Consider the following 26,998-nt stretch of genomic DNA (forward strand, 5'->3'; position numbering starts at 1 on the left):
GAAAAAATATTCTCATCTGTGAGTTGCTTAGAAATCTGGTAACAACTAAAGGAAGTACTGCCATTTGACACAAAAAGGAATCCAAGACACAAAAATGATGAAATCTTAAACAGAGAGAAGGTGTGCTTGTACTGTACAGTGGTCTGGGATCTGGACAGTACACACAACTTTGTGTTAGAGGGTCCACAGCACAAAGTTCAGTACACTGCATCTGAACACTAGCTGGTTACAACATAGTCCCTTTCTTGAGTAGCCATGGTTTAAATGAAGGTTCATGTAAATTTCTACGTAAATCTGTTAATATACATTCAATATTTCCTTCTTCTGTACTTTACATGCCACCAGTGGTACAAGTAAATCTAACCGAACTTCATCTTCAGTCTTTTGGCATTGTGAAGTCAGAGACTGTATGGATTTAGATCAATGATAAGCAAACGTTCTTGAAGTGAAACAAATCAATTTCAATAATTATGGCTCACAGGAGCTGGTAAATTCACCCTGTCCCTTTTAAGTGCACTTGATAGTTTTACTTCTGTTTTCACTTTAAAATAAATTGTTTTGATTATATAAATTTGCTTTTTCCCCGCTTTATTAAGTGAATTGTAACTATATAGAAATGATTGCATCTTGAAACTAGAAAAACAGAAGACAGTGTATCCCAACCTTGGTATCCCCATTGCTCTTCAGAATAGTAAAAAATTATTTCTGTTTTGATTTGGATGTTCAAGAAATTAAACTATCACTTTGTTCCACAGGAAGCAAGGCAGCTGGTCAGAGGGAGACTGTGCATATGCAGCTTGTTTGATTCCTAAAGCATTCAAAAGATTTCCTTGCCCAGGACGCCTGAGATGAAAACTCACTTTTATAAGAATGTACATTTAATCTCAAAGTACTGTGGATGAGAAGTGCCACAGTAAAAAGCAGGGGAAAGAGCTTCTTACTTTTAACTTGGAAAAGACAAAATCCCAGTCTCCAAAAAGTGAGGGTACCCATTTTTTACTTAAGTTATAAGTTTTGGTGTAACATTTGCAGTGACTTCTGTTTCCCAGAACTCACTTCTGGACTGTTATTTAGGGAAAGAATTCCTCCAGCAAATCCCAAAGGACAGAGGGATAAAAGTAGCAAAATTTTGACAAAACAGAAACCACTGAACTTCGCAAGAAGCATCACAAATACGTACAATCAGGTCTGTGTTCTTAAGAAATTATGGCCACTTGCCTGCTTTTCTCAGTTCCATTTCTGTCCTCTCTTCTGCCATGCAGCTTTGGCTCTTTTTCCACCTACTCCCAAAACTAATGCTAACTGACAGTTATATTTGACAGCTGACTTGCAGTTTCCAAGGGCAGTGTGGATATAAATTCAGATCCAAAATCCAACCAAAAGAGTAAAAATCTTGCAGAAGTCTCACAGAAGTAACTCTGGTTATTTCATTCTCTTTTCTACCATCACTCTTCTCAACTTGGTGCAAATTTAGGCTAACCATTACTCCACTATTAATACCATCTTTTGTAGAAGTCCCACATAATCCAGGTTCCTCAGAAGAGTATCAGTTAGCATTTTCCATATAACTTTTGGATTGTAACTAGAATAAAAACTGCTGGAGATCTTAGAGACAGGAAGGTCCTGAAGGTAAGGATATGCAGAAACACCATAGACAGAAGAAAAACAGGCCAAGTTTTGTGCATATTATTCTGTTAGTAAAGTTGCAACCTGGACCTGTATTCTAAAAACCACAGTCCTCAGAGTCCTTAAGAATGTAACTACAAACACTCTCCTTACAAATCTGATGGATACAAGGATAGTATAAAGGGTTGAGAAGGGGAAACAGAATCACTCCTTTTAAGGAAGACCCACTCCAGGCAGGAAACTAGTAAAGATCTTCCTGCAGTAGCTGAGGGCATTTTTGTTACGGGTATGTTTTCTTTGATTCATGTTTTCTGGATGGATGATATACTATACAAGCAATGCCAATGTTTTGTTTGCCCAATATTGGGTCAAACAAATGTACCCACAGGGAGGCTTTGTTGAAAATGTCATGCAATTAAAATGCTTGCATGACAGCACAAAGATACAAGGCTGATTACAGATTCTCACAGATCCTGCAGTTTATTCCTCCATACTAACCAACCACAAGTAGATTAAGGAATGATTGTCATATAAGAATATATTAATCTCTATTAATAATGTACCTGTCCAAAGCTACACTTCAAAATTATTAAAGAAATAGTTTAGCAAGTGATAAGGTCTTACAGACTCAAAATATTGCCCAGTTCATCCAGACAGACCAGTTTACTTTTGAAATATCAAACAATTAGAAAAAAGTATGATAGAAAAGGTCAATTGGACGAAATAAGTTCATTACTTAATGATTGGTAAAGGAATGAAGAACAGTTTCTTCTATTTGCTCTTTTGAGCTTGGGCTGGACAATTCAACTATTTGGGCTGGTATATTACTTGTCCATCAAATAAATCTTTAAAGAATTTTGGCTGTTATTAAATTTCAGCTCCCATTTCTCAACCTTTTCTTCTCTATTGCTGCAATTTTTACTATATGAAAGTAGTAAAGACCACAATAACAGAACAAAGCTTTGCAGACTCATTCTTTCTGATTGCACTTCAGGTCATCATTTGAAGGCTGTTTTCTACAAATACCTTGAACTCATTCCCACAGCATCTTCTCTCATTTTAACTCATTCAAATTACTGTACTTAAAATAAGGAATGTAATCTGGGATTGTCTAACTTTTAACTGAAAAGCTATCACTTCTTATTGAATGCAGACACTGCCTCTTGAACTTAGAGTTCCTTTGTTCTTAGTGCCTACTGCAAACAGAACCCATTATAAATCCTACGAATACTGCACTGAACTAACTTCTAGAAACAGGTAAGTTCTAGTCTAAAAACGGTATCACATTTTTCATTAATGCTTTTCCAGAAGAGGATGAGAATTAATTATAAATAGAATGCACTATAAACAAAATGGCAAACCATGAAATCCTTCCTTAGTTTCTATTCAGGAAAAATGTTAAACATAAGTAGGAGTTATGATCAAATATGGACACAGTGAAACCCAAGTGAAACCTCCAAGTAGAACTACATGCTGATTTTCATTTTGAAAAGTACTGAAAATATCAACCTTCCATCTCGAAGATGTCTGTCAGTGTTGCCAACAACACTGATGTTCTGCAGAGCCTAGAGTACAGCTAGTGGTATTAAACCAAAGCCACGCTTTTTTTCAGAGAGCTCTCAGGTTCATCAAAGATATTGAGAACCGCAGAACATGGCAAGAAGCAGATTCCTGTTCATGAATCCTGTAAAAGTTTTGATAGCATTCCATATATAAATAAAAAACCCCAAACAAACAAACAAACAAACAAAAAACTCAAAAAACCCAACCAAAAGAACCCCCAACAAAACAACCACCAAACCAAATCTGCCTTATATCTGGTTCAGGTCATGTCAGTAAGTTAGTAAATTTGTATGTGAATCTTGAATGGTCTCTCCCTGTTCTGTGAGTGGAGGGATTACTTCTTTCATGGCATACATGATGGCACCTTTGAAGAGTACTACATTCACTTGAAAAAGTAATTCTAGAAACAATGTATTGTGTAGTACTCTGCCCCTTGTCAAGTTGCTTCTGAAGTACAGGAGAGGTGAAGCAGATAGGGACAGCTTCCTAGTACATTTACTTTTGATTAAAGACAATATTACTCCATTCCATGTGATCAGTGAAAATTTCTGCTTTATTAACAGTCTATGGCACCCTAATGAACTCTGGCAGAACACAGAAGGAAAAGCAGGTCCCTGCTGAGATGTCTGGAGGAGCCAGAGGGAACCAATGAAAAAACACAGGCAAGATGTTAACAGGAGAACTCAGGCAAAATCCTGCCTACAAAGAAAAATGAAAAGCTTATTTTAAGGGGAAGAAGTTTTCTATTATTAATAATAACAGGATGCTTTCAGTGTAGGCTTATCAAGCATAGGTTTCCTGCACTGTTTGAGTCAGACACCATTGTCTATTACTATAAACATAGTGTCACCAGTTAGTTTTGCCTAAGTAGCCCCCACTGGCTTGTTTAAACTGGAGCATTCCTTTCTAAAGATTCATTTATTTTCTAGTTGCTTTGCATGCAGTGTGAAACAGTGCACGCTACGCTAAAACACAGAGCTGCACAGGAGGAGGCCAACCGCATAATAATTCTTGAAGAGACTGACAATAGCTGGAATTAAATTATGTTTTCATTTTTCGTATGTGTTTCAATCTGATTTGTCTTAATTGCATGTTTGCAACATGTTAATTATCAGGGCCTGACACTGATATCTGGTAGAAGAATGATTTGCCTAGAAAAGTGGAATCTTCTAAATAACTGATGTGCACACAAATGTTTGGCAACAAATTAGATTTGCAAATAAGCAACCTTTACTGCATTACTCACAAATGCAGAATTTCTACAACTGACCACCAGAAATCACTGTATCTCAGGTGTCCTTTCACATATTTAGTTGTTCTACAAAATAACCAAAGAAAACCTACACTATGCAAAATCTGCCCAAAAACCAAACGAATACTTTAATACACAAAATCCTTGTGTATTACTCCTGAGCTGAGACTGTGGTGTGTTAGAGTATTATCATTACCCTATAATGGGACTGAGACCACACATTGAAAGCAGCACCAGAATTTCTCTAAAGTCACTTGCAGCAACTCTGAGTTTGGCCCACTAGGTTCCAGTATGTACCAAGGAGGTGACAGGAACAAATTTTAACTACTAAAGGTAACATACTCATATATTCCTTAAGTAATTAGAAATTAGACTAAAATGTTATTGAAAGAAGCCAAACAAAAAAAACAAGTGAGGTGACTTGCTGACACCAATTTGTCTTCGAAATACCTTTAGGTAATAAAACAGGCTTCCCTTGATACTTCAATGAATTGTCACTTTCACCCAGATCTCAGGAGGTGTTGATAACACTCAGCTTCAAATAGAGGAAATGCTCTGTACCTCCTCCCTGGATGAGTTCTTTTTGGGGTGGGCAAGCTAGGTAGTTTGGCAGAAAATGTACTATAAAAACACTTCAGGAGAAGCAGATGAACAGGTTTTCACTGAACTGCTGTACGCAGTTAGATTTGTGCTTCTGCTAATAACAGCCCCTATCGGCTTCAACACTAAAGAGATGAGATGCAAAAGACAGCATGAATAATTCAGTGTGCACTAGGTCCTGAACTCACCTTTCCTTTCCTAAAGAGAGAAGTAATGCACCTCAGGTATAAAGTTTTAGTCTAGCAGGGCTTAATCTCTCTTTCTCTTTCAGTGCTTTATTACCAAGTGCTGTGTAGGTGTGAAAAGCCTTATTACCATGTAATTTTGTTAGGATCAGACTTCCAACTACCTGCTTTGCTTCATATTCATATACACAGAACTATCAAAATCTGTTTTATTTCCTAACAATAGCCAATTTTGCTATAATTATTTTAAAATAGCAAATTTAAGGAATAGTGCCCTGGTTAATTCACATATGGCACCTATCCACACACAAATAAAATACCTTATTATTTGTTACCTTCCTTATAATGAACTTTGCAATAAACAACTGAAAAACTAATTTGTTTTTTGACAATGCCGAACCTTTGAATAGAGAAAACCACAGAGTTGAACACAGAGTGCAGTCCTGTGTGGTAAGTGGTCTCCATAGCAACCAATAGATTTTTATGCTAAGTCTGGCCTTTAAAAACATTTCACGTTTACCACCGAGAAAAAGATGGCCTTGATTTAAAAAATGATACAACAAGTATCTTGAATGTGCATGCTTCCTCTTCTCTCTTGCAAATGAAATTAACAGGCGTCCCTTTAACACTAAATCCTCTCAGCGCTGTGTGTCATCACTGACGTATGTGTGGGCCTGCTTTAGGCTTGGAATTGTTTTTTTTCTCTTGCATATCATTGCAAGACATGAAGCCCTTTCCCCCCATTTTCCCCTCCTTGTTTTTCTCTATCCTGAACAAAAATAGAACATCAAGCTCTTATCTCAGTCAGTGATCATGGTGACAGTGAAAATATTATTGCATGCTTATCTATAGCAGTTTCAATCATACAAGCCGGTAACAACTTTCAATAATGGAAAGAGTAGTAACTACAGCTGTAACTCCTGCTACAGCCTAACTTGCTTTCACTCCACATTCAAGTAACTCTCTAAAAGGGAGTGCATTTTTAATAGAGAAAGATTCCAACTAAAGAATGTGTGTATGTACTTATGACAACAATACACTATAAAGAGTTACATGATTCTAATCATTAGCACTTAATGAGAATTTTGTTTGCAGCACTGAAATTTGAATAAGAGGACATAAGGGTAGATGGATAGATTTATAACGGAATTAATCATTATACTGTTCATTCTTGTTACCTGACAATGGGGGGTACATGCCTTTAACATTTAATTCAAAGCAGAGCTTGCATGCTTAGGTTATTCCTCTCGGCATGGGTGTGGGATGCCTACTTTTGGTTGATTAAGAATGCAGCCTTGAGAGCTCTGGATGAGTAGGAGGGGAAGATACAGAGACCATCTGTTGCTATTCTTGTAAAGGTAATTTCAACATGCATTCAGTCATCATCGTGACAGTAATAGCACTTCATACATAGCCGTTCACATCATCAAATGTTTGGTCTTTGCATTCCATTCTATCTCAAATGCAGTATAAGCATCACTTTCTCACCATGCTGAATGCTTCCTCCACAATTTTTTTGCCCAAGATATACTTTACTTTCCCCATAACTTCAGAAAGGTCCTCTGTTAAGCCTCAGTGAAGAAGGGAGCAAACAGTCAAGTTTCTGTTTGCCAAGAAATAAAACAATGTAACAGAATTTATTACCCTTTGTGCTCCTTTCTCCTATGTGCTATTGGACTTCAGTTTCTCCAAAGGTGATCATCAATGCAGCAACAAACATTAGTTCCCACTGTGAATGAAACAGGGAGCCAAACAGAAGCCAAAAGCTTCTGTATGAAGAATCATAATCCCCAGTGCACCTCTAGGGAACACAGAAGTTTGTCCCTTGTAGAAAATAAACGTGGTATAAACAAATCTAGCAGTGATACAGACAGCACAGCCAGAACAGCACCAGAGAATTTTCAGGTACCATAGTAGGAAAGGCAGGGTAAACACTCCCTGCCAGTCATTTATGGCAGCAGGATACACTAACCACACTGCACCACAGAGAGGACTAACTAATCACAACAATAGTGCACTATGTATGTCAAAGAAATCTTGCTTACGGTGAATGTTGTAGCATTGTTATCATCACCACCGCCACCCCCTCCCATCTTCATTTATTCCACACAGATGGAGGAACACCGTGCCAGAGTTATGATTACCATAGGGTTGGAGTTATCAGAAACAACTCAGCAGTTCCTGACAGACCACTTTCCATTTCTTATTTAGAAGGGAAATCAGAAATACATGTACTGCAACTCCACTGCATAAGGATGAAAGACGCAAGCAGAATGCTCCAAGGGAGGGTCCTATCTGTCAACTGTTTCCCTTGATCCCTCATCAGCAGACACATTTCGCCAGAACTAACAACAACCACAGTGAGCCGTAAGCCCCCTTTTCCAGCCCAAGCAGCATCACAGTTTCCCTTGGAATTATGCTTTCACTGCTTGGCTTTGTGCTCTGATTTGAAGGCAAAGAGCAAGAATCCACCAGTATAAATACTAAGGGATGCAGCATTATTTCCAAGTTAACAGACAAGCCTTAGAATACCATAGCAAAAAGACATCTTAATGGGTGCAAAACAAAGGATAAAGATGATTGTACAGTGCAGCATACCTCCCCCACACAATCTCTTCCCTTCATGTCCTCCTAGAAACTCATTTATACCTTTTTTTAAGTGCTTACTCATATACTTTTAGCAACTCTATTTGGATTGCACAGACCTGTAATTTTCCTCAGTTTTCCAAGAGGAAAAGTTTCACATGGCCAATTTTAAGGCAGAAGAGAACTACTGTGTTCCAAGCGAAATATTTACTCTTGTTCTGTGCTATTTACAGTGCAGGAAAAGACATACATACCAATCTGAAGTCTTCCTCTAAAGCAGGGGTTTCTAATACTGACTTATAGCTAATCTACTGAGTAAGTCTGATGGTATGTGTTTGGGTAAAGAGTGAAATGGTTAAAACACCAGACATTCACAAGTCAGCTACAACAACCCTTGTTCTTGTTCCTAAATGGAGATGCAATGAAATTTTTTCTCAGGAGTGGCAGCATACTGATCATATTTGAAACTGGGAAACTTGTCATTTAATACCTATCAAATATCCCAGCTTCTAGAGTTAATTACAATATAATATTCACTGCCTTCAGAGAAAAATATGTCAACATAAATTTGAATTGGGGGGATGAGAGGGAGGAAAACAGTAGGTCCAACCACTAAATATCAAAACCTAGACACTACACAGTCAAGACTAAAGGTCTACCAGCTGTTGTCCAAAAAAAGAAGTCATTGAGAGCTATTTTTGATAAATATTATAAAAGCTTATCAGTGGAGACAACTTAGAGGTTCTATTTTTTGATGCCACTGCCTTTTCCAAACACAGAAAATGTGGCTGTTCTAACAAAACCAAGTTGATTGTTTTACATAATGAAATATTCTTCATTTCTAGTTCCTGTATCCTTATTAACTTTTACATATAAACTGTTTTAATGTAAAAGTGTCGAGAATCTGAAAATAATGCCTAGTGACAGCTCTAGGATTAAGTTCTTTTCAATTAGTTAGAATGGCTAACTTGGACTGTAAATAGCTTTTAAAAAGCAAAGCATATACTGTAAGCCTTCCCAGTGCCTCCAACAAACTGACATCAACAAGGCATCTGGGACAAGTGTATGCTAGTAATTCATCTTAATTATTTGTCAGCAAAGCTGTCCTAATAGGATGTGCCTTTCATTTTGATTAAAATGACCCTCTGAAACATGGTCCTCATAGAAAGTTGACAAGCAGAGGTAAATTTTGAAGTGTCTAGCACTTCTAATTTTGTCTCTGGAAACTGAAAGTGCTGCTAAATACTCTTACGTAACAACTCCCTCTGATTGCCTCTCTCTGCTTAGCTTCCACATCATGAAGAGCCTGTTCATACCTCTTTGGCAATCAACAATGATAATAGTCACCTTTGGTCCATGTGACATTCTTTTTATTTCTAATTTTCTGCCTCCATAGCATGATTTGTACTATTACTTGAGTGCATCAGTAATTCAACACTGTAGTTAAATTAACTACTCTGCTTAAATAAACTATTATTTTTAAGAAGAAAACCCCCCAAACGTAGCCACGTATATGACCAACACCTCTCATGCCTTCTGGAAGGTTTTAATCTTGTGATTGAATTTATTTTTTTTAAAGTATATGACACTCTTTAATAATAGATTTTGATCATGCTGCCGTAACATATTTCTTTTAGGAACCTCATTTTTAATATGTCCTAGGACCTATCACCCTGAATTGGTAACATAAACAAAACTGACATTTGCTGTAAGGATGTAAGATCACAGATGTGATATTAAAGTTGTCAATACAGCCTTTCAGAAGTCTTTTAACTGAAGTTAGACCATAGCACATTTCACTTTATGATTCCAGTTACATATGAAATGCAATTTCAATATTACTATTCTAGATAAAGTTGTGTATACAATTAGCAGACACTGATATTACCTTTAGGGACTAGTGTTGGATATCAGACAGACCAAAAGGTACAACAAGGAAAGATGGCTTGCTTAGACAGGCTGGGGAAAGAAAACACTGCCAGTAGGCTGTCAGTAGGAAGACAATAACTGAGTAAATAGTAACACTAGCTGGAAAATCTGTGAAAAAAAAACAACAACAAAACCCAAACTAAAACTGAACCCAAGCAATTTCTTGCTTTTCAACTACCTCTCAAAAATTCTTACAGTGAAAAAACAGGTTGTAACATTTCAGGCAGCTCAAATGCTACAAAACAAAAACCCCAAAAACCCAACAAGATATACAAGTATTTTTGAGGGACTTATACAAACTTCTCTTCCCACAGTTTTGGAAAGGGTAACTCATGCCTTACTTAATGGAAGAGTTTGTGGATGCTCCAAGACAGTGTTATATAGCGCGTAACATCTGTTTAGTCTGAGCATAAACATGCTGTATTCCCTTTTTTCCATCCTTTTAATCCTATACCTATAGTGTGCCGGCATCAGCCTTAAAAAATAAAAATGATGACACAAAACATTATCCCACAGATTTTAATTTACTGTCTTGGCACATGGAGGCTAATGATTAATAAGGCTTAGAATACTAATTCAAATTCTGCTGTAGTGAGACCTCACTTGGAGTATTGTGTATAGTTCTGGTGTCTTCAACATAAAAAGGACATGGAACTGTTGGAACAAGTCCAGAGGAGGGCCACAAGGATGATCAGGGGACTGGAGCACCTCCTGTATGAAGACAGGGTGAGAAAGTTGGGGCTCTTCAGCCTGGAAAAGAGAAGGCTGCATGGAGACCTCATAGCAGCCTTCCAGTATCTGAAAAGGGCCTACAAGGATGCTGGGGAGAGACTCTTCATTAGGGACTGTAGTGACAGAAGAAGGGATAACGGGTTTAAACAGGGGAAGTTTAGATTGGATATAAGGGAGAAGTTCTTTACTGTGAGGGTGGTGAGGCACTGGAATGGGTTGCCCAGGGAAGTTGTGAATGCTCCATCCCCAGCGGTCTTCAAGGCCAGGTTGGATAGAGCCTTGGGTGACATGGTTTAGTGTGAGGTGTCCCTGCCCATGGCAGGGGGGTTGGAACTAGATGATTTTAAGGTCCTTTCCAACCCTAACTGTTCTATGATTCCATCATTCTATGAATGTGAAAATATGAGAGAGAAAAAAAGATGAAACAAGAGAGCTCAGATATCAGCCTTAGTAGGATCTGCCTACCTAGATTGATCACTTTAAGCCAGCTTGAACCATGTATTCCCCTCCTTCCTATTTCTGTGCTAGAAACTTCAGTTGTTCTCTCTACTATGCAAGACAATTCTTTGAACATCGTTTCATCTTTGAGTTAATCAGAGAGAAATAGTCCATGTGTATCAAATACAAGAAGTCCCAGGTTGCACAACTCTATACTACTTAAAGACAGAATCAGGCTTTGTACACCTCAATCTTATACTACAAAAGTAATATGATGCTATTCTTCTATAGTGTAGCTTTGCCTGGTAAAGAACTGGATTCTCAGGCTGTAGCTCTACATAACTATACTGCATAAAATGGGATTACTGCCAAAAAGCAAAGGAAGAAATATTTCCTTCCTTCTCTTCCACCCTAACCTTCTTGCTGTAGCCTCCATTCTGCCTCTTCCCTTGTGGCCAGCCTTTCAGGATCTGAGCTGAAATGTAAAGGGGAGGAGAGAAGGAGTGCTAAGGACAACTAAGGCTCTTCAGCACCTTTTAGTAAGGGATGTACCAATGAAAGGAAAAAGCTGGAGACAGCCAAGCTGAAAGCAGAAGTGGGACCACAACCTGCCATAGGAACACACAAAAACTGCACCAAGGAGAAAGTGAGCACATAAAGAATCAAGCAGAAAAGGGCACAAACCTTCTTTTTCTGTGTGTTTTTAATAAAGGCAGCAGTCTGATAATAGGATGGATTTTCATACCTGTTTACACTCTTCCAGTTCTAAATGAGTGCTAGGATCAGATTTTGGATGAATACGTACAGTGATCAATAAAAACACCCCTGCAAGGGTTCCACTTATTTTGCCTGGCCTAGGATATCAAACCCCATCCTGAATTCTGCATGGTATGTTCCTTGTCATAAATCACACCCAAACACTTGGAGCAGTAAATCAATACTGTTGCTATCTTCTGCAAAAGGAATAGGAGGCTTACATAACCTGAAGAGCAAAAGGGGAAACCTGCCAGCCTGCTCTAAACAGGACTCCCAAACACCAGACTCACAATCCCTGGAAATCTCTTCACTCAGTAAGGAGGAAAGAAAAAAAAAAAGGGGGGGGCGGGGGGGGGGGGGAAGAAAAAAGGAAGTGAACTACTACTGCTACTGATGCTCCCCCCTCTCCATAGAAATTGTGTTTGTGGTGTATAACTATCATAGCACTGGCATCAACATTCCTGCTCTTCAAAGAAAAAGGTAGGCTGTAGAAAAGAGTAGACCACTGATGGGGGCAAGGCAAAAGCCAAGCATGTGCTGCTCCAAAAGGCAAAAAGGGAATGAAGTATGTCACTGTTTCCTTCCACCTTCACAGATAAAGTGATATGCTTGTTCTTGGTGTCACAATCATTCTGCAGAAGTCAAATATCAACAATGAGGGAACAGTCAAAGCAGCAGGACTGGCATTCTCTGAAGTACTCAGTCTTTCAGGACTCTTGCCAGTAAGTTAAATAGAATTGTGTGAATTTGTTTTCATGAAGTAAAATAAATAATTAATACAAATAATAAAAAAAACCCCGCCCCCAGGTGATATTTAGTAACACCAAGGCTTTTTTCAATTTAATTTCAATTTAATCAAATAGCTTAGGGGGAAAAAGCACCTTAAAAAAACCCATAAAAGTCCAATTGTTTTGACAACATTTTCTAAATGCATTCTTTATTACTACTCATATTGACTTGTTTTGAATTTTTCTTCACTTTTATTAAAGATGACCTTCAAATATTAAAAACTGGTCAAAGGATAAGTAAAACAATTAAGTAAAAGGCTCATTTAGCCCTCCAAATAAGGGAGATTGATTTAAAATTGCCAAAGAGATTAAATATTCATCATTATCCCAGCTTCAGCACCAGCAGGCTGACAAAATTTCTTTCTACCTTTCTATCGCAGAACTGCTTAGGAACATTAATCTCTGAATTGTGTTAGCAAGAAGGTGGTTGGTCCCCCACACCAAAAGTACAGGAACAAAAATGTCCTTTATATTTGAGAGGCTGAATCCTAGGAGAAATATTAACTCTGAGAGCATAGCATGTGAAGGCAGAGACGATTCATCTTTACTTTGGAACAAAGCAGGTGAAGTACTAAGAGGACAGGAAAACCTGTTCATCAAATAGAATGAGCCATATTGGAGTTTGGAAATCCGTTTTCTGGTTTTGGCTCTGCCATTCATGCACCCTTGGAATTTGGGCAAGTTCTTTGAATTTCTGTTTGCTTCCATTTCCTCCCTTCCCCCCCCCCCCCCCCCCCCACCTTTTTTTTCTTTTTCAAGACGATTCTTCTTTGAAAAAATGATTCAAGACGTCAAGATGAAAACCTCAGAAATTAGAAGATTTTCTGCACTTTGCCTAAGTTCAAGAGTCTTAAAACCTTCTGTAACTCACAGTTCAGTGAATTATCCTGAAACATAAAAGTCTTTGGATAAAAACATTTGCATTTAGATACATTTAACCTTACGTTAAAACCAAAAGATGAATAATACTTTAATACTTTTGTCATATTTATTAGCTCTACTCAAGGTGAGACAAAGCTCTTGGGAACAGCTGTGCCAGACATTCTTCCCCTTCCCCCATTGACTATTTTTTCCCTTCTTAAACTGCAGGAGTTCAGCTCTAGCACAGTTTTTTTCATAGTAGGTTTTTTTTTCCTCCTGGCACAAAAATCAGAATGCAGCAAAGACATAAGGGATGAAGGATAAAAGAAATAAGACTGACTACTTAACTGTATACAGAGTGAAAGAGCAACAAAACTGGCTGCTCAGAGATATGTTCTGACCTATTCTGCTATGAACCTCTACATCATTTTAACCCAAAGATTTTGTCCCAGAACTCAGGCTAATTATTGCTTCTATTTGTATTCACAGAATCATTTAGGTTGGAAGGGACCTCTTGAGAGTGTCTAGTCCAGTTCCACTGCTCAAGCAGGGTCAGCTAGAGCAGGGCGCTCAGGGAGGTGTCCAGCTGAGTTCTGAATATCAAGAAGGCTGGAGACTACACAATCCCTCTGGGCAACCTGTTCCAGTGTTTAACCACCCGTAAAGTAGAAAACTGTTTCCTTGTGCCCACTGCAACTTGTATCACTGGGCATCGCAGAGAACAGTCTGGCTCCCTCATCTGTATTCCCTCCCATTAAGCATTTATATATCTTGATGAGATTCCCCTCAAGCCTTCTGTCCCTCAGGCTAAACAGTTGCAGCTTTCTCAGGCTCTCTTCATAGGAGAGATGCTCCAGTGCCTTATCTCTATTGCTCTTGCTGGACTCACTCCTGTAAGTCTGTATTTTGCTTGTACTGGGAAGAGCCTATAACTGGACACAGCACTCCAGATGGGATGACTCACCAGTGCCGAGTAAAGACCACCTCCCTTGACCTGCTGGCAAGAGTCTTCCTAATGCAGGCCAGGATGCTGTTGGCCACCTTTGCCCCAAAGGTCCATTGCTGGCTGCCAGCCTGCCATCTACGAGGACCCCAAGGCCCTTCTCTGCAGAGCTGCCTACGACCCAGTCAGCACCCAGAATGGGTGCCTGGGGTTGTTCCTCCTCAGATGTAGGACTTAGCAAGTGGTTAATGCTACCACATCACCGTGGCACACTAAAGGAACATTTGTATAAGCGATTCCACCAGATCCAGGAATCCACCAAAGAAAGCCTCAGTCTGAGCCTACTGCGCAATATTATACCAGTTATCAGTACTAAACTCTTTTTTGCAGTAGTGAAACCAACTATTTTTGTGATACCAACATCCAGAGAAGTGTTTCTTTTAGGAATTACATTTGTTGATGCAGCAAATGAGAATACTTGGAACTGAAACCCACATTCCCACACTGCTGAACATCCATGTGTAAGATATTAGTGATGCAACATCTTTAATTCTGCTGGTGCAGGCATGAGCTGTAAAGATAATGGTCAGAAGCTTAATAAGCCTGCATGTCTTTTAAACACTGTACCATAAAGTGCATTGAGAAACAATCTATAGACAATACACAGACACAGAGCTGCGGCTTCAGTCTCTGGTGAGCAGGTTCCCAGATGGAGCGGAAGAGCTGATTTTACTCCAGCTCCTGTGATAACAAAGAATAATCCCTTTCTATGTCCAACATTGTGATGACTATTAGAGTGGCCCTGCCTCCAGCCAGGTGGAGGTAGAGGCCAATCGGATTTACTGGGCTGTGTGGATCAGATGGCCTGGCACATCAGTCCCACAGAAGTATAAGGCTCTAGTATATACCAGTGCACACTGTACCCTGATGCCATCAAGCTGTCAAGGGGTGGAACCCATTTATATTTCTGGATTGACAGGAGGATCCCAAGAGCTGACTGTACTGGAGGCTGAAATCAGCCTGACTGGGAGGAAACGGCAAAAGAACCCCATTGTGACTGATCCAGAATCTCCATGCATCCTCAGCATAGTCTACCTCAAGAGAGGGTACTTCAAAGACTCAAAAGGGTACCGATGGGCTTTTGGTATTGCTGCTTTGGACACTGAGGAAATTGAGCAGCTGTCCACCTTGCCTGGTTTCTCAGAGGATCCTTCTGTTGTGGGGTTGCTGAAAGTCGAAGAACAACAAGTGCCAATTGCGACCGCAACAGTGCACCGGAGGTAATATTTCACCAACCGAGACTCCCTGATTCCCATCCATCAGCTGATCCGTAGACTGGAGAGACAAGGAGTGAGCAGTAGGACCCGCTCGCCCTTTAATAGCCCCATATGGCCAGTGCGAAAGTCTAATGGAGAATGGAGACTAACAGTAGACTATCGTGGCCTGAATGAAGTCACACCACCATTGAGTGCTGCCATACTGGACATGTTAGAACTTCAGTATGAGCTGGAGTCAAAGGCAGCCAAGTGGTATGCCACAACTGATATTGCCAATGCATTTTTCTCAATTCCTTTGGCAACATAGTGCAGGCCACAGTTTGCTCTTACTTGAAGGGGTGTCCAGTTCACTTGGAACCAACTGCCCCAGGGCTGGAAACACAGCCCTACTATCTGCCATGGACTGATGCAGACTGCACTGGAACAGGGGCAAGCTCCAGAACACCTGCAATACATTGAGAACATTATTGTGTGGGGCAATACAGCAGCAGAAGTCTTTGAGAAAGAGAAGAAAATAATCCAAATCCTGCTGAAAGCCACCGGTTTTGCCATAAAACAGAGTAAGGTCAAGGGACCTACACAGGAGATTTGATTTTGGGGAATAAAATGGCAAGATGGATGTCACCAGCTCCTCACAGATGTGATCAACAAGATAACAGCAATGTCTCCACCATTTCCTGGTGTCTCCACCAGGAAATAACACCGTGGATGGATGATGGTAGAGCGGTGGATGTGGTCTACCTTGACTTCAGCAAAGCGTTTGACACGGTCTCCCACAGCATCCTTGTGGCTAAATTGAGGAAGTGTGATCTGGATGATCGGGTAGTGAGGTGGACTGTGAACTGGCTGAAGGAGAGAAGCCAGAGAGTTGTAGTCTATGGGGCGGAGTCTAGTTGGAGGCCTGTATCTAGTGGAGTGCCTCAAGGGTCGGTACTGGGACCAGTATTATTTAATATATTCATCAACGATTTAGATGAGGGAATTGAGTATACTATCAGCAAGTTTGCTGATGACACTAAGCTGGGAGGGGTGGCCGACACGCCAGAAGGCTGTGCTGCCATCCAGAGAGACCTGGACAGGCTGGAGAGCTGGGCGGGGAATAACTTGATGAAATATAACAAGGGAAAGTGTAGAGTCCTGCATCTGGGCAGGAACAACCCCAGGTTCCAGTATAGATTGGGGAACGACCTGTTAGAGAGCAGTGTAGGGGAGAGGGACCTGGGGGTCCTGGTGGACGACAGGGTGACCATGAGCCGACACTGTGCCCTTGTGGCCAAGAAGGCCAATGGCATCCTGGGGTGTATTAGAAGGGGGTGGTTAGTAGGTCGAGAGAGGTCCTCCTACCCCTCTACTCTGCCGTGGTGAGACCTCATCTGGAATATTGTGTACAGTTCTGGGCCCCTCAGTTTAAAAAGGACAGGGACCTGCTGGAGAGAGTCCAGCACAGGGCAACTAAGATGATTAAGGGAGTGGAGCATCTCCCTTATGAGGAGAGACTGAGGGAGCTGGGTCTCTATAGTTTGGAGAAGAGGAGATTAAGGGGTGACCTTATTAGTGTATATAAATATATAAAGGGGGAGTGTCACGAGGATGGAGCCAGGCTCTTCTCAGTGGCAAACAATGAAAGGACAAGGGGTAATGGGTACAAATTGGAGCACAAGAGGTTCCACTTAAACCTGAGAAGAAACTTCTTCTCAGTGAGGGTGACGGAACACTGGAACAGGCTGCCCAGGGAGGTTGTGGAATCTCCTTCTTTGGAGACATTCAAAGCCCGCCTGGACACGTTCCTGTGTAACCTTATCTATGTGTTCCTGCTCCGGCAGGGGGATTGGACTAGATGATCTTTTGAGGTCCCTTCCAATCTCTAACATACTGTGATACTGTGAACTAATAAGAAAGAAACACAAGCTTTCTTGGGTGCAGTGGGGCTCTGGAGAATGCACATCCGAAATTACAGTTGGATTGTAAGCCCTCTCTATCATGTGACCCAGAAGAAGAATGATTTTAAATGGGGCCCTGAGCAACAACAAGCCTTTGAGCAAATTAAACGTTAAGATAGCTCATGCAGTGGCCCTTGGACCAGTTCGGACCGGGCCAGATGTGAAAAAATGTATTGTACACCACAGCTGGGGAGAATGGCCCTACCTGGAGACCATGGTCAGAAAGCTCCAGGGGAGACTTGAGGTCGACCCCTTGGCTTTTGGAGTCAGGGATACAAAGGATCTGAGGCAAGCTATACCCCAACTGAGAAAGAGATACTGGCAGCATAGGAAGGGGTTCAAGCCGCTTTGGAAGTGATTGGCACTGAAGCACAGCTCCTCCTGGCACCCTGGTTGCCCGTGCTGGGCGGGATGTTCAAAGGCAGGGTCTCCTCTACACATCATGCAACCGATGCCACATGGAGTAAATGGGCTGCACGAATTACACAAGAAGCTCGAGTAGGAAATTGCAGTCTTCCAGGCATTCTAGAAGTCATCATGGACTGGCCAGAGGGCAAAGATTTTGGAATGTCACCAGAGGAGGAGGTGATGCATGCTGAAGAGGCCCCACTGTATAATCAACTGTCAGAAAGTGAAAAGCAGTATGCCTTGTTTACTGATGGGTCCTGCTGTATTGTGGGAAAACATCAGAGATGGAAGGCAGCCGTATGGAGTCCTCACCTACAAGTTGCAGAAACTGCTGAAGGAGAGGGTGAATCAAGTCAGTTTGCTGAGGTGAAAGCCATCCAGCTGGCCCTGAACATTGCTGAACAAGAAAAGTGGCCAGTACTTTATGTCTGTACTGACTCATGGATGATGGCAAATGCCCTGTGGGGGTGGTTGCAGCAACGGAAGCAGAGCAACTGGCAACGTAGAGGTAAACCTATCTGGGCTGCTGCACTGTGGAAAGATATTGCTGCCCAGGTGCAGAACCTGGTGGTGAAGGTACGCCATGTAGGTGCCCATGTACCCAAGAGTCGGGCCACTGAGGAACACCAGAACAACCAACAAGTGGATAAAGCTGCTAAGATTGAAGTGGCTCAGATGGACTTAGATTGGCAACATAAAGGTGAATTATTTTTGGCCCAGTGGGCCCATGACACTTCAGGCCATCAGGGCAGAGAGGCAACATACAGATGGGCCTGTGATCGAGGGGTGGACTTAACAATGGACACAATTGCCCAGGTTATTCATGAGCATGAAACGTGCTGCAATTAAACAAGCCAAATGGTTAAAGCCTCTTTGGTATGGAGGACGATGGCTGAAGTATACAAACATGGAGAGGCCTGGCAGACTGATTATATCACACTCCCACCAACCTGCCAAGGCAAGCGCCATGTGCCTACCATGGTGGAAGCAACCACCGGATGGCTGGAAACGTACGCTGTGCCTCACGCCACTGCCTGGAACACTGTCCTGGGCCTTGAGAAACACATTTTGTGGTGACATGGCACCCCAGAAAGAATGCAGTCAGACAATGGAACCCATTTCCAGAATAACCTTATAGACACTTGGGCCAAAGAGCATGGCATTGAGTGGGTATATCACATCCCTTACCATGCACCAGCCTCTGGGAAAATGGAACGGTACAATGGGCTGTTAAAAACTACACTGAGAACAATGGGTGGGGGAACTTTCAAGCATTGGGATACACACTTACCAAAGGCCACCAGAGGATCTGCCAACAGGGCTGGCCCAGCTCAGTCAGAACTTTTACGTATTGTAGAGGGGGACAAAGTTCCTGTGGTGCACATGAAGAATTTGCTGGGGAAGACAGTCTGGGTTATTCCTGCTTCAGGTAAAGGCAAACCCACAAGTGGGATTGCTTTTGCTCAGGGACCAGGATATACTTGGTGGGTAATGCGGGAAGATGGGGAAGTCCAATGTGTACCTCAAGGGGATTTGAATTTAGGGGAAAACAGCCAATGAATTTAATTGTATGCTATTGCCTGCTGTGTAACACTTTTATAGCCCATCAACTAGATGTCTTCAGGTCACCAGCAACTGGCCCTGACTTCCCTCTGACCATTATCCCAGCCAAGAATGAACTTTGACAGAACCAGACAAGTTCTGCAGTAAAGGAATGATCAGCATCAGCAGGCAATGATCCAACACTGCACACAGCCTCTCCTGCCCCGAAAGACTGTTACAGGAGATGGAACCTGACATCATGGACTGAATGGACTCAGCAGCATTATAGGGACTGGTCCATGCACTAAGAAATGATCTCTTTCTCTCAATCTGTGTATGTGAATGTATATATGTAAGACCGATGGTATATTGAAAATGTGGGATCTGAGCATGACGTGAATGGTATGGAATAAGGGGTGGATAATGTCCTGGGTTCAGCAGTAGCAGTCATTTTTTCTCCTTCTTAGCAGCTGGTGCAGTGCTGTGGTTTTGACTTTCAGCCAGGGAACAGCGCTGATAACACCGATGTTTTTAGTTGCTGCTCAGTAATGTTTACTCTGAACAAGGACTTTGTGAGTCTCATGCTCTGCCAGGGAGGAGGGGAAGCTGGGAGGAAGCAGAGACAGGACACCTGACCCAAACTAGTCAAGGAGCTATTCCATACCACAGCACATCATGCCCGGAATGTAACTGGGAGTTAACTGGAAGGGCACTCACAGCTCGGTCAGGCTCAGTTGGCAGGTGGTATTGTATTCTCTTCCCTTGTTATTTCCCTTATCGTTATTATTATTCTCCTCCCCATCCATCTGGGAGCAAGGGGGAAGGGAAGAAAGTGGAGGGGGGGGAGTAGACTGCGTGGCTGACTTGCCGACAGGGTTTAAACCACGACAACAGGTTAACTTTATTTCCATTCACACATTTCAGAAAATACTCTGAAAGAAACAGCCTGCTTGTTCCATAATGTTTAACTGACTCTTTGCAAAAGCTTTATGAATGTCAGTACAAGAGAAGAGAAGGAAAGACACAGTAAAAGAAACAATTACGAGATTACACAACACTGACTTACTGGTGAGCAACAGTTTTATCAAGGAAAAGGGGGTAGAAGTACTGAGGAGAAACATGAAGAGAGGGAAAAGGGGAATCAAAATGAGAAAAAAAATGGTGTGGGAGACAGATGAATGGAACATGTCACCAGCATGGGAAAGGAGCAAGAACAACTCAGCAGCAATACAGACTGTCTTTTGTGGCTGTGGTTTGCCCATGTTTTCCACCTCACTTACCTTCCAGTGATGACAGTTGTAGAACAGTGCTAAGACAACAGCTCCACCAAAATACCCCATTACTTTTTCTTTTTCTTGAGAAATGCAGCTCTGCGAGATCTCCCCCTAGCAGACGATGACAGCATACCACTTTTTGAATTAAGTATTGATGACCTGTAGCCTAAGTATTCCTTATTCTTACTTTTCCCTTCTGTTTTCATTATTAGACATGCTCACAGTTTCATAGCATGAATCCTATTTGCAAAGTGATTTTTCTGGGGTCCCATTCTTGACTGCTCAGAGCATACAGTCTTCCAATGAGAATTTCTCTGGCCAGCAGTGTACTAACATCTGACAACTAATTTGTATGTGTGTACCAATTCTGTAATCAATGTTAAACCACAGCCAATAATTTTACTTATTGTCAATCCAGCCAGTAGTCTGGAATACTATCTTCCATCACAGAATGTCATCTGCCTCTCATCTATTTCTCACCAGAAATGACTAGTAACTAAATGTTTAATGCTTTCTACCAAGATGTGTTATTTAATGCTGATCACCCTCAGGCTTTCCTCAGACTGCTCCTCACCTTCTCTACCTCCTTCCCACCAGCTCCTTTGATGGAAATCATAGCTTCCTCAGATCTGTTGGCACAATTGCACCTTCAGTCACTTCCCAACCTGGCTGTTCCAGAAAGAGTTGGGTTAGCTTGGACATACTGTAAAAGAGATTTTATATTCTGAACTATTTTGACAGAATAACATCGGAGAACATTTACCTGTTCTGTCATGGAAGCTGATCAGATAGGGCTGAATCTTCTTAACCTGCCCTGAATTCAGTAAGATCATCATGTCTAGCTGCAGTTCCACAACCAGCAGTAACGCCCTACATGAAGTCATCCTAGACATCTGTAAGACAAGATGAAAAAAAAAAAAAAATACTATTCTAGCAGGTATTTTTGTATGACAGAAAAGGTGCATTTAACTTCTGCATCCCTGTTAAAGGCCTGAGTTGCCAATGAAACCAGTATAGCTCCCACTCCCACTCCTAGGAAAACTGACAAAACATTCTTTGTATAGTGAGCCTAACTGCAGCATCTGATTTGCATATCCATACTCAGTATAAGGATTCTCAATAACAGATATATTTTAGCAGCTGTATGATTTCACCTTTAAACTTAAGATGAAGACTAACTGTTGGTGTATTGGGTGTACATAGCAAGGAGTTGGAAATGGGATGGGGCTGCAGGGGTAATCTCTATGAGAAAAAAACAGGGGCTGCCCCATGCCTGACACAGCTGGTTTTAGATGGCTCTACAAAAGACTCACTGCAGGACACAACTGAGCCCAGTAACTGAGCTGGTGGGACCTCTTGTGAAAACACGTAAAAGAAAGGGCAAAAATACCATACAAGCACAGGAACTGGGGAGAGGGGGATGAAACAGTAGGTGGAAGTGTGATAAAACAGCCGTATGAACAACAGTGTCAGAGGAAGGAGGAGGAGGATGAGATGCTTCAGGTGCTAAGAGTAGATGTTGCCCTGCAGCCCATGGAAGTCACCATGCCAGAGCAGCTAGATATTTCCCTGGAGCAAGCTGCAGCATGTGGAAAGTCCGCACTGGAGCAGGCTCCTGGCAGGAATTATGGCTTACAAAGGACACACAGCAGAGCAGAGGAAAAGCATGAGGAAGAAGGAGTGGCAGAGAGGAACTATTATGGACTGACTGCAATCCCCCATTCCCCATCCCTTGCACTGGGAGTTGAGTGGGGGAAGAACTGTTCTTTTAATTTTTGTCTTTGTTTCTCACTATCCACATCTATTTTAAGTGGTAATAAATCAAATCACTCTTACCCAAGTAGAATCTGCTTTACCTTTGACAGCAACTGGTAAGTGATCTCCCCATCTTTATCTTGACCAATGAATATTTTCCCTCCTGTTTTCTCCCCCTTTACTGCTAAGGAAGAGTACAGAGAGCATCTGGGTGGACAGCTGGCTTAGTCCAACCTACCACTGAATGAAGACTGGCTTGGAAGCCATGATGACAATGAAAATGATATCAGAATTACGCAGCAATGTACACTTGCAGCCCAGAAAGTCAACCATATCCTGAGCTGCATCAAAATAAGTGTGGCCAGCTGTCAAGGGAGGTGATTCTCCCCCTGTGCTCCACCCTAATGAGATCCTACCTAGAGTACTGCATTCAGCTTTGGGGACCGCAACATAAGAAGGATGTAGATGTATATGAGCGGGTTCAAAGGAGGGCTATAAAGATGATCAGAGGGCTGAAGCACCTCCCATATGAAGTCAGACTGAGAGAGCTGGGCTTGTTCAACCTAGAGAAGTCTCCAGGGACAGAAGGCTCCAGGGAGACCTTAGAGAAGCCTTACAGGAAAGCTGGAGAGGGACGTCTTACAAGGGCATGTAGTCATACGACAAGGGGGAATGGCGTTAAGATGACAGAGGGAAGATTTAGATTAGATATTAGGAGCAAATTCTTTACTGTGAGGCTGGTGAGGCCCTGGCACAGGTTGCCTAGAGAAGCTGTGGCTGCCCCATCCCTGACTGTTCAAAGCCAGGTTGGACGGGGTTTTGAGCAACTTGGTCTAGTGGAAGGTGTCCCTGCCTGTGGTATGGGGGTTGGAACTGGATGAGCCTTAAGGTCCCTTCCAATCTAAATGATTCCAAGATTCTATGAAGAATTGACCATATGCATTCAAAGCTGTTAAGAAGCCTAAACAATATTTTTCATTGCAGTGCTGCAGATCTAATGGTTCATACAGCAGAATTTAGAGCTTGCTCTTTAGTGGGAATATTTGTTTGGATTGCCTCATGAGCCCCCTATCAGTGGAAAGCAATTTTGAAAATTCTCGTTTGAAGGAAATCTATTCCTGGAAACACCTTAAGATTCACTTGTCTTCTGGTCAAAGAAGCAAAAAGCTTAAATCACCAACATGACTAAGACCCACCCTGAGGCACAGAACCTTTTTCAACAAAGAATTGATAGTTAGAAAAATTATATTCAAAGTCTCTGCTGCAATGGGAAATGCAAGGAAAACAGAACAAATGAGGATTGGCTGATACTAACAAATATCTATTCAGTTATGCTTCTTTAAAACCACTGTAATCCAATGGATCAGCAATGTCTCCTGGCACATACTGGTACAACAGGGATTGGGAGGAAGAGTGAAAAGAAATGCAGAGAGATGGCCAAACATTATCATATGACTTGATGACAATCCTGTCCTTCCTGCACTGAATAAGATTACAAGAGGATAATTTCTATGTCAGCTAGCAGAAATCTAACTGTACAAATTGTATTAGCCAGTTCTGCTAGTACAGAGTTCATTAGAGTTTTTGACATTCACAATGGAAGACACTGAAGCTCTTTTATTCTATAAGAAGCAGTTCTGCCAGCAGTACTGTATGTGGGAAACCCTTTCCTCAGTATTCCAAAGCTTGCCAGCCCCAAATTTACCTATTACTTATTCCATCTGAATTTCAAGAGGAAAGTGATACATAAAAAACACACCTAACAAACTACCAAACCAAAGCCCTAACCCAAATCTAAAAAATGCTCAGAAAAAGCCCTCGGTTACTACTTCCTCCTACGTTCTTTTTTAAGGATGAAGCATGCTTAACAGTTTTACTATTGCTTCCTTCAAATCTAAAAAAAGAAAAAGAAATAAGAAACATTTACATCTTGCAAGTGATCTCCTTCTCCAGAGCAGAAAATAATTTTTCATGGTATTCTCCTAGCCTGTAAAGTTTCCCTTCTACAGATATTAAAATGTAGGGAAAAGAAGGGCTCCCTTTCTTCCTTTCTCACACACTTGTCTGTTCCTTTTCTCTGTTCCCTGAAGGGTGTGAATAAGAAAAAGAGTTATGTAACAGGAAAGAGCAGAATTTATTAGACATCTAAGGATAATGAAGAGTTGCAACCAGAAGGTTGCAGCTGTTGAGCACATATCGCTAATAGGTCTTATATGCCAGTACCCATGAAGCAGCTACAACACAAGGCATGGCACTCTGCTGCCTTTGCAGTGGCAGTCCTAGCAGTAGCTCATGTCACAAAAATGTCTGTGCTGGTCTGTCAAGTAATACCCCAATCTGACTATACTTTTATGAGTTTCTATGGGCATTACATCTCAAAACATACTAAATGCTTTCTGCGGACTGCAAGATGTACATGTTTAGCCTAGGATCTGAAATCAAGGCATATTAGTTGTAATAATAAGGTGCTTTAAGTAGGGGCTAGCTGTCACCAGTAAACCTGACTGCATTCAGAAGCAACCCTGGTGAGCCTCACAAGTATTCAGCTAATTATCATGGGAGAGGACACTGAACACACACCAGAAAATCACTAGTGAACAGCCATTCAAATTTCATACTTTACATCTACATGCTCCCTAAATATTGTTGAGACTCAGCTACCCTATCATTTAATGGTCTCTGCACCTGAAGAATTTACTGTGCTGTAAGGAATGGTATCTACACAAACACATGATAGTGTCAATCAGTATCTAACATATTCCATACCACAACATTCCAGCATTGTAATAATTACTTCATTTGGCCGTATCAACTAACAGTTTCTAAAGCTGTTAAACTTCAATTAACAAAAAACCTGTAGTTGTTCTATTTCAGGTGACATGGTTTAAGAGGTCAAGTAGAAAGACTTCCTTCCTTTTTTTTTTTTTTTTTTAGTTTAAATGTAAAAGAAAAATATAAATTGTTTACCATATTAAAAAAATAAAGTAACTATTGGAGTAATGGCATTTTTTAGGGATTAGTGGCATTTTTTATGGTGGCAGATAAACACATACAAGATTAATTTCCTATGCTATTTGGTAATAGATGGAAACTGAATTAATCTGTTTTAACTGGTCTTCCATTTCACCATATATTTAGCAGTTCTACTCATTTGTAAGCTGATGAAATATTATCCAAACAGTGAAGGCTGCTTTGGTGGATGTTTTGGCTAAATAGCTAAGGGTACTGTAGCATAGTATTGTATCATATATCCTGTTTACTACAGCCCAAAGACAAAATTACTTGTCCCAGTATTTCAGTTATCTGGAATTCCCATCCTCAGGAATTTTCCCATGGCTGTTTCTAATACAGAGAGATTCAAAAGATAGTCTTTAGAAAGTTGGCTATACATTACTCTGCACTTCCCTACCCCCATGTTTAAGACTTGGGCACAAGAGGTTAAAGTATCTCCACACTATCACTGCAAAGATGAAACTTGAAGGGAAGTGCAAGGATCAAACCCTCACATTAATGTAATGAATTTGAGAAAATACAAGTTATTCACTAACTTGCTGAGTATTTAGCTGTCTGTATAGTAGTTACCTAATTCTATTTACCTAATAGGATATTACCTAATATCCCAAAATAGAAAGACATAAGTACAAAGAAACAAGTCTTAGCTGTGAATATTCCTTATAACACTGATTTTGAAAACTAACAATGGTGTATTCTGAATTATAATTTCTAAAAGTAGGGCTGAACAAGACATCAGAATTCATCAGTATAAAGAAATGGCAAGAAAATCAGAAATAGTTGGGGATGTAAAGACAGCATCCATACTGTTGCCCACAAAGTAACTACGAAAATGACATCTACTCAATTTAAAACCCAGTTACTTTACAAATGACATAATGAATTACTTTGTTCTATTTTGAAAGCATTAGACTAAAAGATCTATCATAAACCAAGTCCCTTTCTTAACTAACCAGCTGTATGCCTTGGCACTTTCAATGGAAGTCATGATACATCTAAGTTTCCAAAGCATGGATCTGGCATACAAGCCAGAGCAGGAACACTGTAGAAATCAGGATTATTTTTAGTTCTGTTATACCCTCATATTACTATAAAACTCTGTTAATAGACAAGAATCTTATTTGATACTTATTATTTGATAAGAATCAAACATGCTAGATATTGGACACAACTTCTATGATTAAGAATTGCAGTCTACAGGACAAGAAGCGTATGACCAGGGAGTTCAAAGATCAGTAAGACAACTGATTGCGCCATTTAATAAGCGGTACACTTAGTTCTATGAGTAAACATTACTTTTGATATTTTAGGTATCCTTACAAGGAAGACAGGATTTGAAATGTGATGATAAGGTAGCTTTGTGGACAATTAGAGAAAGCATCTTCCAAGCATAAGAGACACTCTGGAAGAAAGCAGAAAGGTGCGTGTGTAGAAATGAACAAGTGACAAGATAGACTAGCATCACCAGCCAACAGATGCCTCAAAACCAAATTCAATACAGTAGACAGGGAAGCAGATGCCCTGAAGGTCT

At 41.0% G+C, this 26,998-nt stretch overlaps 1 long non-coding RNA gene across 3 annotated transcripts in view; it reads right to left on the bottom strand.

The window, feature by feature from the left end:
- Positions 1–26,998, bottom strand: part of LOC133223597 (uncharacterized) — a 227,473-nt gene that overhangs the window by 119,651 nt on the left and 80,824 nt on the right. For 2 of the 3 annotated variants that reach the window (XR_009728626.1, XR_009728628.1), the window contains one exon: positions 21,464–21,593. The exons of the other annotated variant lie outside the window; for it this stretch is intronic. This is a non-coding gene — a long non-coding RNA (uncharacterized LOC133223597). The remainder of the gene's footprint in view (positions 1–21,463; positions 21,594–26,998) is intronic. 3 annotated transcript variants of the gene reach the window in all.

The sequence above is a fragment of the Neopsephotus bourkii genome, unplaced genomic scaffold (genome assembly GCF_033783945.1).
Source record: "Neopsephotus bourkii isolate Nb327-2 ecotype Australia unplaced genomic scaffold, CSIRO-AGI_Nbou_v1 NB_168, whole genome shotgun sequence".
NCBI lineage: Eukaryota > Metazoa > Chordata > Aves > Psittaciformes > Psittacidae > Neopsephotus > Neopsephotus bourkii.